This window comes from Narcine bancroftii, chromosome 4, assembly GCF_036971445.1.
Source record: "Narcine bancroftii isolate sNarBan1 chromosome 4, sNarBan1.hap1, whole genome shotgun sequence".
In the NCBI taxonomy this organism is placed as follows: Eukaryota; Metazoa; Chordata; class Chondrichthyes; order Torpediniformes; family Narcinidae; genus Narcine; species Narcine bancroftii.
Window position 1 is genome coordinate 310,730,003 of NC_091472.1, and position 16,853 is coordinate 310,746,855.

At 40.3% G+C, this 16,853-nt stretch overlaps 1 long non-coding RNA gene across 1 annotated transcript; it reads right to left on the reverse strand.

Moving 5' to 3' along the window:
• Window positions 1-1,716: 1,716 nt before the first annotated feature.
• Window positions 1,717-16,768, reverse strand: LOC138762243 (uncharacterized). The gene is made up of 3 exons (XR_011356853.1): window positions 16,544-16,768; window positions 9,875-10,144; window positions 1,717-1,802 (listed from the first exon to the last, which is right to left on the reverse strand). It is a non-coding gene; the product is annotated as an uncharacterized lncRNA (long non-coding RNA).
• Between the last annotated feature and the right edge of the window lie 85 nt (window positions 16,769-16,853).

Below are 16,853 nucleotides of genomic sequence, written 5' to 3' on the forward strand. Positions count from 1 at the left end.
ATCCTTTAAGACCTGCCAGTAGGTGTGGCTACACTCTCAGCCAATCACAGTCATCCTACACTATCATCTGTACATATGTACATATACACATTGGTGATAGAATCTGTACTATCACATATAGCTATTAGGGAGGGTTTAAACTAAGTTTAAAACTAAGAGCCCACCTCACTGACAAAAGACAAAGGAGGAAAAACCCAACACCCAACCCCAACCCACCAATTTTCCCCTGCAACCGTGTCTGCCTGTCCCGCATCGGACTTGTCAGCCACAAACGAGCCTGCAGCTGACGTGGACATTACCCCTCCATAAATCTTCGTCCGCGAAGCCAAGCCAAAGAAACTAAGTTGGCAGGGAGAGGGAAACCAGGTGTTAAGGTTGAGAAAGAGGAAAATAGAAAAAATGTCAAAGATCCGTGCAGCAAAGATGGCAAAAAGAACAGACAGGATCATTTGCTGAGCAATAAAAAATACAGCAAAGTCGGTAACAGATACTGGTCCAAGTATACTGCATTACAAATAAAGTGGATAACCTTGTTGTACAGCTACAGATTAAAAGATATGACATTGTGGCCATCACTGAGACATGGATGCGATTGGAAACTGAATGTCCAAGGGTACACAGTGAATAGGAAAGACAGGCAGGTAGGTAGATGGGATGGTGTGTCCCTGATGGTAAGCAATGATATTAAATCACTAAATGTTGTGGTTTTTTTGATGTCCAAAAATGAGTCAGGAAATGCAGAAAATTCTACAGAAAAGTTGAAGCCTTTATTTGCAAACAAAAGCTGAGACAAATCAAAGCCTGGGTTTTGAAATGCCTGTTGCTATGAGACAGTGCCATTTTTTAATACAGATTTTCAGTTATTTATCAATGTTCAACTTTGATTGATGTTTTGTACCAATTAGCTCATCCTTGGTTCGTTTCTCGGTCATGGTGCTCTTATCACTTCTCCTTGCGCTACACTTATCTTCTTGTAACCGGCTTGTTTCAGAATAAATCATTCGCCACTATGGTTCCCCTACCTTTTCCTGTCCAACTTTTCCTATCTGATCTCATCCTGTTTGAATGATTATTCTCCTGGTGCCTGTAACCACGATTATTTTCTTAGATTTGAATACATGTCCTTGATGTTTTCTCTCTGGACTTATGTTTTAAAGTTAACAGTTTTGTGTAACCTTGGGGATGAAGATATTTTCCCTCTTTGTGTTTTAAAGTTAGCAGGCTTTGGAGTTAGCAAATTCTACACAAACTATAATCAGCCAACTTATCTAAATGCTGTGGCTGTTACTTAATTACATTAATATTTTCCATAAACAGTGTTGTTGAAGTTACATAGTAAATTGTTACATAGTAATGGATTAATGAATACGCAATGAATAGTACATAGGTATATTTTCCATATAAAGAGACGAGGCATAGGATCAGAAGTGATAGAATCTTTATGGGTTGAGTTAAGAAATAGCAGTTATAGGGGGGCGTGGCAAGATGGCGTAGAGGGCAGGCGTGCGGTCCTAATCCTCCCCAGCCAGTTTTTTTTTTAAACACCCGTTTTTAAACTGTAATCTACATATATAAACATTTTATTTCTGCTTCTAAGTACATTAGTTGTCTATAATGGCGGCTAATATTAAAAAATCTAAGGTTCAACTACAGAAAAAACTACTTTTTAAAAGTGCTGAAGTACTGAGGCCTACCTGTCCAGCTGGAACCACGGAGCTGCCGTCAGGAGCCTCCAAGCCACAGAGAACACCAGCCAGGTTGAATATTACGCCGGCGCCGGTCTTCTCCCCGCAAGATGGCGCCTGCTTGTTGAAAGAATCGACCATCGACCCCGTGCGTTCGTGAAGTCGGGCACGCGGCTGATCCGACGGAACAAGGAATCCTTGGGCCCGTGGTGTCGTCGGGGATGCGCAGGAAGGCGCCGGACCCAGCCCCTGACTCTGCCAGGCATGCACGGTGCTTCCAGGGTCCGGGATCTATTAAAACACATGTGGGCTGCGGGGGGGCCCGAGTGGCAGCGCCCCTACGTGGTTGGGGTGCCGTCGTCGGGTGTCCAAACTTGCAGCCGCACGGGGAAAGTCTTAATGATGAAGGAGCAAGAAGAGAACTTACCTTATACAGCTAATTCACAGGAACAACTAGAGGAGGAGCTTGAAGAAGGTGGATCTCAAGATGTGGCAATGGAACCTGGACTGAACTCTGTTTTTACTGTGCTGGAAGGGATTGCTTGTTATATGGATACCATGTCTCATCAAATGACTCAAGTGCAATCTACAATATCTGAAGATTTATCTATGCTTAAGAGAGATGTTAATAAATGCCTTAATTCAGTAGATGTGGTACAGGAAAATTAAAAAAAAATTGAGGCAGCTTTCTCTGAATGTAAAGAACAAGTTCAAAGTAATAAAGAAAAAATAGAGAAAGTGGAAGATTCGTTCGTAGATTGGGGAATTCAGAAGAGAGAATTATTTTTAAAAATTGATTCATTGGAAAATCAAAGCCGGAAAAATAATGTAAAAATTGTGGGCCTTCCGGAAGATATGGAAGGTGCGGATCCAATAAAATTTTTTAAGGATTGGATTTCTAAGATGTTAGGTAAAGAGTTCTTTCCGGATGATTTGGTACTGGAAAGGACACATAGAGCGTTGAGGAGGAAACCCTCACCGGGTCAACCATCACGAGCAGTGTTAATTCGGTGCTTGAATTATCAGGATAGAGAAATGATTTTACGGTTGGCGGTACAGAAGGGAAGACAAAGTCAAGCCCCAAAGATGGTTCAGAATAATAGAGTTTTTTTTATGCTGATTTGAGTCAAGAAATTATCAGACGTCGACATGAGTTTAATTCGGCCAAAGATTTGCTGTGGTGGAAAGGACATAAGTTTGCTTTTCAATATCCTGCAGTGTTGAAGGTTTTTTATGGCAATTATCAGTCTCAATTTTTTGAGAATGATCATGATCCATTGGTTTTTGCTAATTCGTTACCGGATTTACGAGGTCAGGGAAGAATTTCAGCGTCGTCACCTAAAATAAGGGCCAATGGACATGGAAATGGACAGAATGGAAAGAATGGGAAAGATGGGTAGAAGGAGGCTTTGACACAGTCTTAGTGATCTTAAAGATTTGAATCAATCTCTGGGACTGGAGTCCAAGGGCTGAATATATTAATGATGTTGAATTTCATTATTATATATATTGTATTTCTGGCTGGGGGGGAGATGGAAGGCACTGATATCTTTGATAGTTATCTGCCACTTGTGGGGTGTACCACACCCAGTTTTTTAGGGAATTACTACCTTTGGGTGTTTTTTTGGGGGGGGGGAATTAATTGTATTCCTTTTTATATTAACTTTTTTATAACATTAGGGGAGGGTGAGTAGATTTTGTTTCTTAACACCAGAGCATTTTTTTTATATTACGTGTTTATATTAATAGTTTATTAAATGTCTAGTTTGAAATTTGCAACTTTTAATGTTCAAGGATTAAATAATACAATTAAGCGAAAGCGAGTTTTAGCTTATATTAAGAAAATGAAAATTGATATTGCTTTTTTACAAGAAACTCATTTGACTGAAAAAGAACATTTGAAATTGAAAAGAGATTGGGTTGATCATGTTTTTTTGTCTTCATTTAACTCTAAGGCAAAAGGTGTAGCGATTTTAGTTAATAAGAATTTATCTTTTGAGTTACAGACTGTAGAGGGGATTGCTGGGAGGGTTTTAAAAGTGGATTGTAAAATTTTTAATGAACTTTGAACTTTACTTGATATCTATGCACCTAATGTGGATGATGAATGTTTTATTTCAGATGCCTTTTTGTTATTAAGTCAAGCTAATGAAAATATTCTAGTTGTGGGAGATTTTAATTGTGTTTTGGATCCATTAATGGATAAATCCCCAAAATGTATTAGAAAATCAAAAATTGTGATACAAATAGGGGCTTTAATGAAAGATTTAAATTTGGTAGATATTTTGAGAAGGATTAATCCTATATTCTAGGCATGATTTTTTTTTTTTTTAGTATTGGCACATTTACAGGGAAAGATATTGCAGGCAGATTATGAAAGTAGAGTAATATCTGATCATTCTTTATTATTTTTTTCTTATGAAAGTTCGGAGGTGTTACGTTCATCCTATAGATGGAGGTTTAATACAATGTTGTTGAAAAAACCTGAGTTTGTTGCTTTTGTTAAGAAACAGATTGATTTTTTTCTTAACAGAAAATGTTAACTCTGTTCAAAGTATATTTGTAGTTTGGGATGCGTTAAAGGCTTATTGAAGAGGACAAATAATTAGTTATGCTACTAAAGTTAAGAAATGGTATATGGCTGAAAGTATTAAATTAGAAAATCAGATTGATGAATTGGAGAAGGAATTTCAGAAGGGAGTAGCAGAAAATCAGAAGATAGCTTTGACTAGATTGAAATTGCGATATAATACGTTACATACTTATCAATTTAAATGTTTACTTAATCGAACCAAACAATAATATTATGAGTGGGGTGAGAAGGCGCATAAAGTACTTGTGTGGCAGTTAAAGAAGGAGCAAACCTCAAGGGTTATTAATGCTGTTAAAAAGGATTCAATAGTTACCTATAAACCTCAGGAAATCAATGAACAGTTTTATTCATTTTATAAAAAATAATATACTTCTGAGGGGAAACAGGATAATGGATCTATTGATTCTTTTTTATCTACATTAAAGTTACCAGCATTAGATGAAGAGAATATTATAGATTTGGAAGCTCCATTCACAGATTTAGAAATTAAGACTGCTATGATGGAAATGCCTAACGGTAAGTCACCAGGCGATGACGGGTTTTCGGTGGAATTTTATAAAACTTTTTATGAAGATTTATCTTCGGTGTTTAGGGAAGTATTACAACAAGTGACTGAACATTATGAGCTACCAGACTCTTGTTCTAGTGCTTTAATTACTGTAATTCCAAAGAAAGATAGAGATCCATTAAAAGTGTCTTCATATAGACCTATTTCTTTATTGAATGTGGATTATAAAATAATAGCTAAATTGTTAGCAAAACGGCTTGCTAAATATTTACCTAAATTGATACACTTAGATCAAATGGGTTTTATTGAAAATAGATATGCTTCGGATAATATTCTTCAGCTAATTAGTTTGACCAATGCATACCTACGGCAGCCCAACTTGATGCGGAAAAAGCTTTTGATAGGGTCGAATGGAATTTTTTATTTAAAGTCTTGGAAGTTTAAATTTGGCCCCTTTTTGATTGGCTGGATTAAAGTTTTATATACAAACCTGACTGCTAGGGTGGTGACAAATGGACAGATTTCATTGTTATTTAAATTAACACATTCTACTCAACAGGGTTGTCCATTGTCACCAGCCCTATTTGCGTTGGTCATTGAACCATTAGCTCAATTAATACAGCAAAATGAGCAGATACAAGGGATGAGAGTTTTGGATGAAGAGTATAAAATTAATTTATTTGCAGATGATGTTTTGATATTCTTAACAAATCCAGAACAATCTTTGCCGCATTTACGGGAATGTTTATTGCAGTATGGATCATTATCTGGGTATAAAGTAAATTGGAATTAAAAGTGAAATTTTACCAGTAGGTGAAGGAGATTATTCAGTTTATAAAAATGTTGTAAATTTGAAATGGACAGATAAAATTAAATATTTAGGAATAATTGTGAATACTGAGTATCAATCTTGTATAAATTAAATTATGTTCCATTGTTGAAAAAGATAAAAGCAGATTTAATTAAGTGGAAAGATCTTCTGTTAACTTTAATTGGCTGGGTTAATTGTATTAAAATGAATATTTTCCCACATATTCAATATTTGTTTCAATCAATATCGTGTTTTCTTACAAGGAATTTTTTTTCAGGATTTAAATAAAGCTGCTAGGGAATTTTTAAGGAAAGGTAAACTACCAAGGGTAGCATTAAGTAAGCTCATTTGGAAGTACGCATTAGGAGGATTGCAATTCCTTCATTATCAGAATTATTATGAGGCAGCCCAACTTAAATTTATTAGTGGTTTGATGGATCTGGATCAATCTCCAAGTTGGGCTAAAGTTGAGATGGCGTGTATTTCTGAAACTGCAGTACATCAATTTATATTTCGGTGGAATATAGATTTATTACGGGAGTATAATGTGCCGATATTAAAACACTTATTGATGTTATGGACAAAAAAGAATAAGATTATAGGATCAAAAGGTAAATTATCTGTTTTAATGCCATTATATAATAATCAACTTATTCCTTTTTCATTGTTTAATAGTCATTTAAAGAATTGCGATTTTAAGGGTATAAAAATATTGCAGGATTGTTTTGTAAAAGGTCAATTTCTTTTATTCAATTGAAAGAGGTTTTTGATATTGCTGAAGCTTCTTTATTTGTTTATTATCAACTTCAGTCACTGGTTAAAAAAAGTATGGTAGAGAGATGGTTTTACCTGTATTGTCAGAGTTTGAGTCTTTGATTTCTTCTAAACCAAAAAAGGGTTATATTTCTGTTATGTACCAAGTATTACAAGATAATATGGATAAATCAGAATGGGAAAAATCTAAGTTTAAATGGGAAAATGATTTAACTTTTGTTTTTCCTGAAGATTACTGGATGGATACGTGTCATGATAGTGTTACTAGATTGACAAATGCACGATATGGAATGGTTAATTCTCATTTTTTGTATCAGTTATATTTAACTCCTGAGAAATTGAAAAAATATGGCCTTAGTAATTCAGATTCTTGTTTTAGATGTGGTACGTATGTTGGAACTTTTTTACATGCTGTTTGGTCTTGTATGTATGTACAACCATTTTGGGAAGAAATTAAGTTAATTTTGGAAAAATTGTATAAGATTAAGTTACCATGAGATCCAACTGTTTTTTTATTGGGTTATGTGATTCCTTTAAAGAGATTGTGCTTGGATAAATTTCAAATCGGATTTGTATATTTAGCATTGTCCATTGCTCGGAAATGTATAGCAAGTACTTGGAACGATAAGACAGTGATTTGTATAATGCAATGGTATAATGAAATGAAAGCTTGTATCGTTATGGATAAAATTACTTAAGTTTTGCATGATAATTATTCTTTTTTTGTTAATAAGTGGTCATTATATTTGGAATATATGCATTTAGAGGTACTTTGATTTATTTTATTTCTTTTTTTTAAATATATATTTCTGGCTCTCCTTAAGAGATCTGGCTGAAGGGGTGGGGGGTTGTTTTTTAAAAAATTTTCATATATATAAAAATTTTGTTGTGAAGTGTATTTTGTATGTATACCAATAATTTTTCAATAAATAAAATTTGAAAAAAAAAGAAATGGCAATTATATACAGGCCCCCAAAGAGCAGCAGGGAGATGGACTACAAGTAACAGCTGGAAATAGAAAAAGTATGTCAGAAGGAAAATGTAAAATAATTATGGGAGATTTTAACATGAAAGGGGACTGGGAAAGTCAGGAAGGTACTGGATCTCAGGAGAGAGAGTTTGTAGATGCCGATGGGATGGCTTTTTGGAGTAGCCCACCAAGGGATCAGCTATTTTGGATTGGGTGCTGTGTAATGAACCTGAGGTGATTGGGGAACTAAAGGTGATGGAACCCTTAGGAAGTAGTGATTGAGTTCAGTTACAAATTTGAAAAGGAGAAGCTGATTATCAGGTGTGTCAATATTTCAGTGGAACAAAATAAATCACAATGGTATGAGAAAGGAACTGGCCCAAGTTGACAGGAAAAGTAAACTAGATGGAGAGATAGTAGAGTAGAATTGAATGATATTGAACAAGGGAATGTTGTGTATTTGGATTTTCAAAAGGCCTTCAATAAGGTGCCGCATAAGAGGCTGCTTAATAAGATGAGAGTCCTTGGAGACACAGGAAAGATACTAGATTAGGTGGAGCATTGGCTGATAGGCGGAAAGCAAAGGGTGGGAATAAAGGTTTCCTGTTCTGGTTGGTTGCCGGTAACTAGTGGTGTTCTGCAGAGGTCAGTGTTGAGACCACTTCTTTTTATAATGTATATCAATGATTTCGATTATGGATTAAATGGTTTTGTGGCTAAATTTGCAGATGATCCCCAGATAGGTGGAGAAGCAGGAAGTGTTGAAGAAACCGAAAGGTTGCGGGGAGACTTGGACAGCTTAGGAGAGTGGGTAAAGAAATGGCAGATGAGATATAATGTTGATTAATGTACGGTTGTACATTTTGGAAGAAAGAAAAGGGCAGATGATTATTTAGATGGGGAGAAAATACACAATTCGGAAGTGCAGAGGGACTTAGGAGTCCTTGTGCAGGATAACCTAAAGGTTAACCACAAGAATGGATCGGCAGAAAGGAAAGCGAATGGCACATTGGCATTCTTTTCAAGAGGAAAAGTGTATAAGAGTGAAGAGGTTTTGATGAGGCTCTGTGGGGCACTGGTGAGGCCTCTTTTGGAGAACTGTGTGCAGTTCTGGTTCAAAATTCAATATCATAGTAATAAAACAGTGTAATATTACATGCTTGCTGCAAGGCAGACAGATTAGCCACTGGCAGGAATTGCCTAAGCACCTCTTACAGTCTTACAGTCAGATTTACGAGGCCCCTTATCTTAGAAGGGATATACTAATGTTGGAGAGAGTTCAGAGAAGATTTACGAGGATGATTACTGGTAAACATTTTGAATGCTGAAGGGACTGATCAGAGTAGATGTGAATAAGTTGTTTCCCCTAATAGATGAGTCCAGGACAAGAGGGCACAGTCTTAGAATTAGAGTGGACCCATTTAAAACAGAGATGAGGATATATTTTAGCCAGAGGGTGGTGGATTTGTGGAATTTGTTGCCACATACAGCTGTGGAGGCCTGATCATTGGGGGAGTTTAAGGAGGAGATTGACATGTATCTAATTAGTCAGGGTATCAAGGAATATGAGGAAAAGGCCAGAATTTGGAACTAGATGGGAAAATGGTTTAGCTCATGGTGAAGTGGTGGAGCAGAAGCGATGGACCAAATGGCCTATTTCTGTCCCTTTACCTTGTGATCTTGTGAAATTCTTCACTCAGAGTGGTGGGAGTTTGGAATGAGCTGCCATCTGATGTGGTAAATGTGGGGTCACTCTTTAGTTTTAAGAATAGATTGGATAGATACATGGATGGGAGAGGTCTGGAGGGTTATAGAATGGATGGAGGTTAGTGGGACTAGTGGAATGGTGTTTTGGCCAAATGGCCTGTTTTCTGTGCTATAATGTTCTATGGTTCTATTGTTCTATTTGTCATTCTCCAATCCTCTGGCATCTCCTCTGTGGTCAAGGAGGATGCATAGATCACGGGCAATGCTCCCCAAATTTTTCCCTCCCTTCTCATAGCAACCTGGGGTATATCTCGTCCAGTCATGGGGACATCAATCCTAATGTTTTGGAGAAGATCCAGCACTTCCTCTTTCTTATTCTCAACATGGTCCAGCACATAAATTTGTTCTGTTCTTATCTCACTTTAACCAAGGATAGCTTGGTTGGCGTGTGGGCGGCATGGTTGGTGTAGTGGATCCCACAGTTGACATATACGGGTGGTATGGTTGATGTAGTAGGCAGCACGGTTGGCGTAGCGGTTGGCGCAACACCTTTACAGCACCAGCAATTGGGATCAGGGCTCGAATCCCGCGCTGTCTGTCAAGAGTTTGTACGTTCTCCTGTGTCTGCGTGGGCTTTCCTTCGGGGTCTCTGGTTTCCTCCCACTGTTCAAAAAAAACCTGGGTTGTAGGTCAACTGGGTGTAAATTGTGTGGCATGGACTCATGTGCCAAAAAGGCCTGTAACCATGATGTATGTCTAAAGTTAAAAAAAATTAAATTTCTGTTGTGAATACACAAGCAAAGTATACATTTAGGACCTTCCCTACCTCCTCCGCCTCCAGGCACTTGTTGCCTTCTTTATCCTTAAAGTGGCACTACTTTCACTCTCGATACCTTTCTGTTCTTCACTTAATCTTGTTTGCCAAGGCCTTCTCATGCCCCCTTCAGGCTCTCTTAAGTCCTTTCTTAAGTTCCTGTCTGGCGACTATATAATTTTCATGAGCCCTTCCTGCTTTTTGTTTCCTCAATCCAATGTATTCTTCCTCTTAACTCGTTGCCTCATTTGTTTTGTCAACCATGGTTCTCTTTTGCTGTCCCTAATATTAAGGGTGATTAAAAGGAACCCTTTAGCGTTGAGGAAAAAGATATTAAAACTTTATATATTTAAATAAACTATGAATTTGGTTAGCTGCATCAGGGAATTTGAAATCTGTAAAATAAAATATTGAGAAGATATTTCCAGCTAATGATTCCTCATAACCTCTATTGCACCTGGAGACTGATATTGATACCGGCAATATCAGCCCATCAAAGTGGCCTTGGCATCAGCACTAATGCGTAGCGGCCCATGCATGGAGACACGGACTGGCCCACAAAATGGCCGACAAATGCAGCGACTGCACAAACCTGGGGGTGACAGTGGCCGTCAACCCAGGTGACCTCCTGCACGGCGGAAAGATGGGGGAACTCCGGGCCAGAGGAATAAACCAGTCTCTTCTCCCAATGCTTTGGTGTGCGTGTCATTCTTCTCCATCCTCTCATAGCACAAATGCTACAAATGTCCAGTAATTGTGTAAGGGAACTGGAACAGTTGACATTGAAGCCACTGCTACATCATCTCAATATCTTTTCCTGTTTTTGATAGAATTCCACATTAGGAAAAAAAAAACAAATTAGTGTTTTGTTCCGAATCTCTTAATTGCAATGCATTGCTTGAGATTAATTCATAGACTGGTTTGTCTCTATTTGTGTGCTAAAATGATTCTGTCAGTTAGGATCCAGAAATAGTGGGTAATTAATTCAATAAATATTTATCAAAATCAACAAAGTTTTGCAGGACTCATGGAGGTTATACATCATTCAATAATGCACGGTGAATCTCATGTTCTTTCAAGTTACTAAATTAAGCTTGGTATGTTCATTTCATAACTCCAGCGTTGTCTTTCAATGTCGCTACTAACGTACCCTCAATGTCATTTATGCCTCTCTTCCATTTTGATGACCCTCGTCGAACAAAGGTTTAAAGCTGGTTCATAATATTTTATTTGAAAGGTTAAAGTTGCATGAGTAAAAATTCCTAGTTCATGTCCTTTATGTTATTAAGAAGCACCTCCTCCTATTAGCTAGAAAGATGGAACAGAAAACAAACTGCTGCCTCTGGCTCAGGTGACAAACTATCCGGTGACAACAATTTACCACAAAATCAATGACTCCCACAGCTACTGCAAATGCACCTTTTTCCACCCTGTCTTTTTTTCAAGGACTCCAAGCCTTTCTCTCAATTTCACTGTCTCCTTTGCATTTGTTCTTGTGTGAGGCTTTCCACTCCAGGACAGCCATAATATTCTCCTTTTTCTGAAAACATGGGCTTTCCCTTCTACATCTCCTCCATGTCCTACACTTCTGCTTCCACCCCACCTCCACCCAGACAGAATGGGATCGAGTTCTCTTTGACCTTAAAAGCCTTCACATCGAACATATCATTCTTCAACGCCTGCTGCAATGTGATCCCACTATCAGTCACACCTTTCCTTTCCCACCCACTTTCTGCAGAGATCAATCTCTCTCTCTATAACTCCTTGGTCTGCTCATCCCTCCCTTGCCCCAGAGAGCTTCGCATGCAATCGTAGAAGGTATAACATCTGTCCCAAATCTCTTCTCTTACCTCCAACCAAGCATCTAAACATCTCTACCAAGTGAGAAAGAGGTTCGCATTCATTTCCTTCACCCTCATCTATTGTATTCGGTGGTCTTATTGGTGATATGAAATGCAGACTAGGCAACTACTTGGCTGAGCACCTGCACTCAGACCATAGATTATCTGGTGCACCCAGATGCATGCCTTCCAATACCCCCGCTGATCTGTCTGTTCTCAGCCTCCTCCTCTGCCACAGTTACGGGAAGCTAAATATAAACAAGAAGAACAGCACCTCACTTTATGCCTAGGTAGCCTGCAACCCAACTGCGTGAATATCAAATTCTGCGCTTTCAGGTAACACGATCCCTACCCCTTTCTCTTTCCTTCTGATCCACCTTGGTCCTCTCAGACACCGCCTTCTTTGTGGTACCCACCTCTTGATGCCCAAGTTACCTTGTGTGTTACCTCTCCCATAATGTTTACTTCTGCTCCCCATCCCTCTTGTCCTTCATCTTTCCTTTCTAATCAACTTCCACCATCTCCAGCCCTTTGTTGTCTCCACAGCAACTCCCAGCCTCTGTTGGTACCTTCACCCTTTCTTCCCCTCCAAACTCTATTTGCCAATCAATTCCACTCGACTTGAACCCATCTATTACTTGCCAGCTCTTGCCCCACCCTTCCCCTCCTTTTTATACTGGCTATCTCGCCTCTACTCTTTCAGTCCAGATTAAGACTCTCAACCTGAAACATTGACTATCTCCATTTCCTGAGCCACTGAGCTTGTCTAGCATTTGATTTTTGCTCCAAATTCCAGCATCTGATAGCATGATCATTGACATGTGGACATTAATCCCAACAAGAGCAAGGTGATGCTTTTTGGGAAGTCAGATAGGGATTGGATATACCCAGTAAATACCTGAGCACTCAGGAATGTTGATGAACAGAGAGACCTTGAGTTCAAGTCCATAGTTCCCTCAAAATGGTGAAAACACACCGAAATGCTGGAGGAACTCGGCCGTCCTTTTCAGCATCCATAGGAGACAAAGATATATCGCCGATGTTTTGGGCCTGAGCCCTTCTTCAAGGAATAAGCAGAATAATTTCAGAAAGTGTCAGAATTCAGACAGTGCTGTCTGGGGGAGGAATCTAGACCAACGGAAGGTGTTAATTTGATATGATAAAGGACAAGGTAAGAATCGATCATGTTTGTGCAAAAGAAGATGAAAAGGAGAGACAAAGATAGGTAAAGGTGATGGGAAAAGGTTGGGGGGGGGGATTTAACGAAAGCCAGAGAAATCAATATTAATGCCATCCAGTTGGAAAATGCCCAGTTGGAAGATGAGGTGTTGTTCCCCCAATTTGCGGGTGGTATCAGTCTTGCATGCATCAGTTAAACATGCCAGCAAGGGAATGGGATGGAAAATGAAATGGATGACTAGTGGAAGATCCATACTTTGTGCCAGACAGTAAAGCGACCTCCTAGTTTGCATCCAGACTCTCCAATGTACAGGAATCACAACAGGAACACCGGATACAGTAGATGACCCCTCGAGAATCACAAATGAAATGTTGCTTCACTTCAAAGGACTGTTTGGGCCCCTGAATGGTGTGGAGGGAGGAGGAGTGAGTGCAAGTGGAGTAACTCCTGTGGTCACAGGATGAGATCCCAAGGGGATGATTGATGGGGAGGAAGAAGTAGACAAGAGAGTCATGAAGAAAGTGATCCTAGTGGAAGTTGGAGAGAGGAGAGGGGAATATGTGTCTGGTGGTGGGATTATGTAGTAGGTGGTGGAAAAGGCAGAGGAGGATGTGTTGGATGTGGATGCTAGTGGGGAGGTAGGTGAGGATGAGGATTCCTGTCCCTGTTGTGTGTGGGTGGGGGGAGGAGGCCAGGGCAGATGTGCAGGTAATGGAGAATATGGAGGTGAGCACTGAGTTGATGGTGGTAGAGGCAAAGGTACGTTGTTTGAGGAAGGAGGTCATCTCTGATGCTCTGACATGGAAGTCCTCAATCTGGGTGCACATGCGATGAAGACAGAGGAGTTGAGATGTAGTTGAGATAGCTGCGGGAGTTGGTGGGTTTATAGAAGATGTCTGTTGAGAGTTTGTCTTCCGAGATGGAGACAGAGAGATCAAGGAAAGGGAGAGTGTTTCTTGCGATGAACCCAGTGAATTTGAGGTCGGGGTGAAAGTTGGCAGCAAAGTGGATGAAATCAACAAGCTCATCATGAATATATCAGACAGCACCAAAGTAGTCATCGATGCATTGGAGGAAAAGTTAAGGGGCCTATTCTGGTTTGTTCTTCTTATTCCTTGAAGAGAGGCTCAGGGCTGAAGCATTAGCAATATATAATTGTCTGCTATGGGTGCTGAAAAGAACACCTGCATTCCTCCAGCATTTTGGTGTTTTCAACTATAATCACAGCATTTGAAGACCTCCATGTTTCACCCTGAAAATAGCATCACAGGTAGAAAGGATGGTGTAGGACATATGGTATGTTTGCCTTCATCGGTCAGGGCACAAAATATAAGATATGGTTATCATTACTCCGCAGCTGCAAATTTAGAATCAGAATCAAAATTTATTGTCATGAACAGTCACAAAATTCAAGCGTTTTGTGACAGTATCACAGTGTAAACCACCTTACAATAATAATATATAAAAAAATTAAAATGGTAGTGCACGACAAGTAAGGCAATGTCTTTGGTTCATTGATTATTCAGGAATCTGATGGCAGCGGGGAAGAAGCTGTCCTTGGGCCATTGAGGGCAACCGTGTGTGCTACCCCTGAATAATCATTCAACCCGTGCCCAAATCCCGAAGTGCTGGCCTCAGCCTCTCTGTGCTGCTCGCCTCCCACGTCTTGCTGTGCCTCATAGCGGGATCTGCTACCGGACGTAAAGCATTGCGGGAAGCTACGGTGGCCATCTTGCTGCGCCTTGATGTTGACACCACTTAGTCCTTTGTCGGAGAGAGTCGACATCAGCATGCGGAGCGACGGAGCATCCAGAGCACTGGCATCAGTTGTCCAAGATCAGGCAATACCTCGCCAATTGAATATCTCGACGATGGAGGTGAGGGTAAATGGACATTTGACTGATTGCTTAGTAGACACTGGCTCCACTGAGAGCTTTATAAACTCTGCAATGGCTCTGCGGTACAACTTAAGGATGTACCTGACAGACTATTGTACTTTACTAGCTTCACACTTGCACTCTGAGACAATCCAGGGGTATTGTACAGTACATTTAACTGTAAAAGGGGGAGAATGTTGTAAATACTGATTGAATGTACTGAAAAATTTGTTTGCTTCTGTGTTTCTGGGCCTGGTCCTCCTGTGTCACCTTAAAAGCATGACCATGGAGTATTCTGGCCCACTTACTCCAATCATGTTGCGGAACGGAAGGTCCCAAAAGCTGGATGTCTCTCCACCCTAAATATTGATCTCCTCCCACTATTTCCAAACCTGCCTCCTGATTGCAAACCAATAGCTACAAAGAGCAAGCAATACAGTGTGGGGGATCAGGAATTTATTAGAGCCGAGACACAGCGGCTCCTCAAAGAAAACATAATTGAGCCTAGCAATAGACCATGGAGATCCCAGGTGGTAGTCGTGAAAGGGGAAGAAAAGTCCAGGCTAGTGATTGACTATAGCCAAACAATTAATCGTTTCACATTCATGGATGCATATCCCCTCCCTCAAATATTGGACGTGGTGAACAAAATTGCAGAGTTTCGAGTCTATTCGACCATTGACTTGAAAGCTGAATACCACCAGTTACCGATCTGTTCCAATGACCATCCCAACACAGCATTTGAGGCAGACGGATGGCTCTATCAGTTCCAGAGGGCCTCTTTCACCATCATTAATAGGGTCTTGGACTTCCAGAGACAGATGGTCAATGAGTACAGGTTGAAGGCCACCTTCTCTTATCTCGACAACATCACCATTTGTGGAGGCTCTCTGGAAGACCATGACACAAACCTCCAGAGGTATCTTCACATGGCCAAGGCCCTGAACCTCACGTACAACTCCAGTAAGTGTGTGTTCTGGACAAAACTGGCGATCCTGGGCTATGTGGTGGAGAATGTCTTCATTAGCCATGACCCCAATTGAACGCACCCCCGTTAGACCTCCTGATCCTGCATGAAACTCTCCTCTAGCAAGACATCATGGTGATCCACCTTCCCATGTTCCTGAGGACCGATGTTCAGCAGAGCATATCTTTGTCCATCAGTGAGGACAGGACACTCCACTACAAAGGCCATATGAGGGACTTTTCAAGGTTTTGCATCGCAATGGTGTGGTGTTCACATTGGACATTGGCAGGATAACAGTCTTATTTACAGTTTGAAACCTACACACTTGGACCGCATTACTTGTACTGTATCCTTCCTTAAGGCACAGGGGATGCCTTCCCAAGTCTGGTGCATAGCAAGTGCATGTTTTAACAGCGATTCTGGGGGGGTGGGAGATGGTGTAGCAGATTGAGCGGTCGCGGCCCAGGATGGGCCAAATCACCATGGAGTACTTACCAGGGAAGATGACACAGGGTCCCCGTCGTCCTGGGGCAGAAGCCCGCACTGTTAGACTGCGTCGCAGATGTGTCGTGACATCACTTCCGGTTCGGGTGCATGGATGGGAGAGCACGGGCCGCATCTTTATATCATTTCCAGTTTTGGATGCCTGAACCATAAGTGACTTAAAAAGAGGGCGGGATGCAAGATAAAAGGCATTCCACTGGTATTTCTGACTAGTGTGCATTTATTAAGTAGCACTACCATGGCAGATGCTACAATATCACCATTGTCACCACTTATCAGATTCCAGCATTAACCGCCTTTGTCTCAACTTACCGTTCCAAATGTCTCTAACTCCATCTTGTATGACTCATCTTCCTTCTTCTGACTCCCTGTTTTTCATTTACCTCTCTTCCTTTATCTAGCTCCTGCCAATCAACTACCTCCACCACCCCATCTATCTGTCATCCCTGTCATCCTTCACCCCTTCCTGGTTCACCAATCCACTACTGAGGGGCACTGAACTTGTGAAGGCTTTTGGACAAAGTGACGACTCTCTGCCTTGCGGTAGACAGCAGTTAAAGAATTTCATGTATGTTACATTCTAAATGTAGTATTATGTGACAATAATGGAACCTTTACCTAT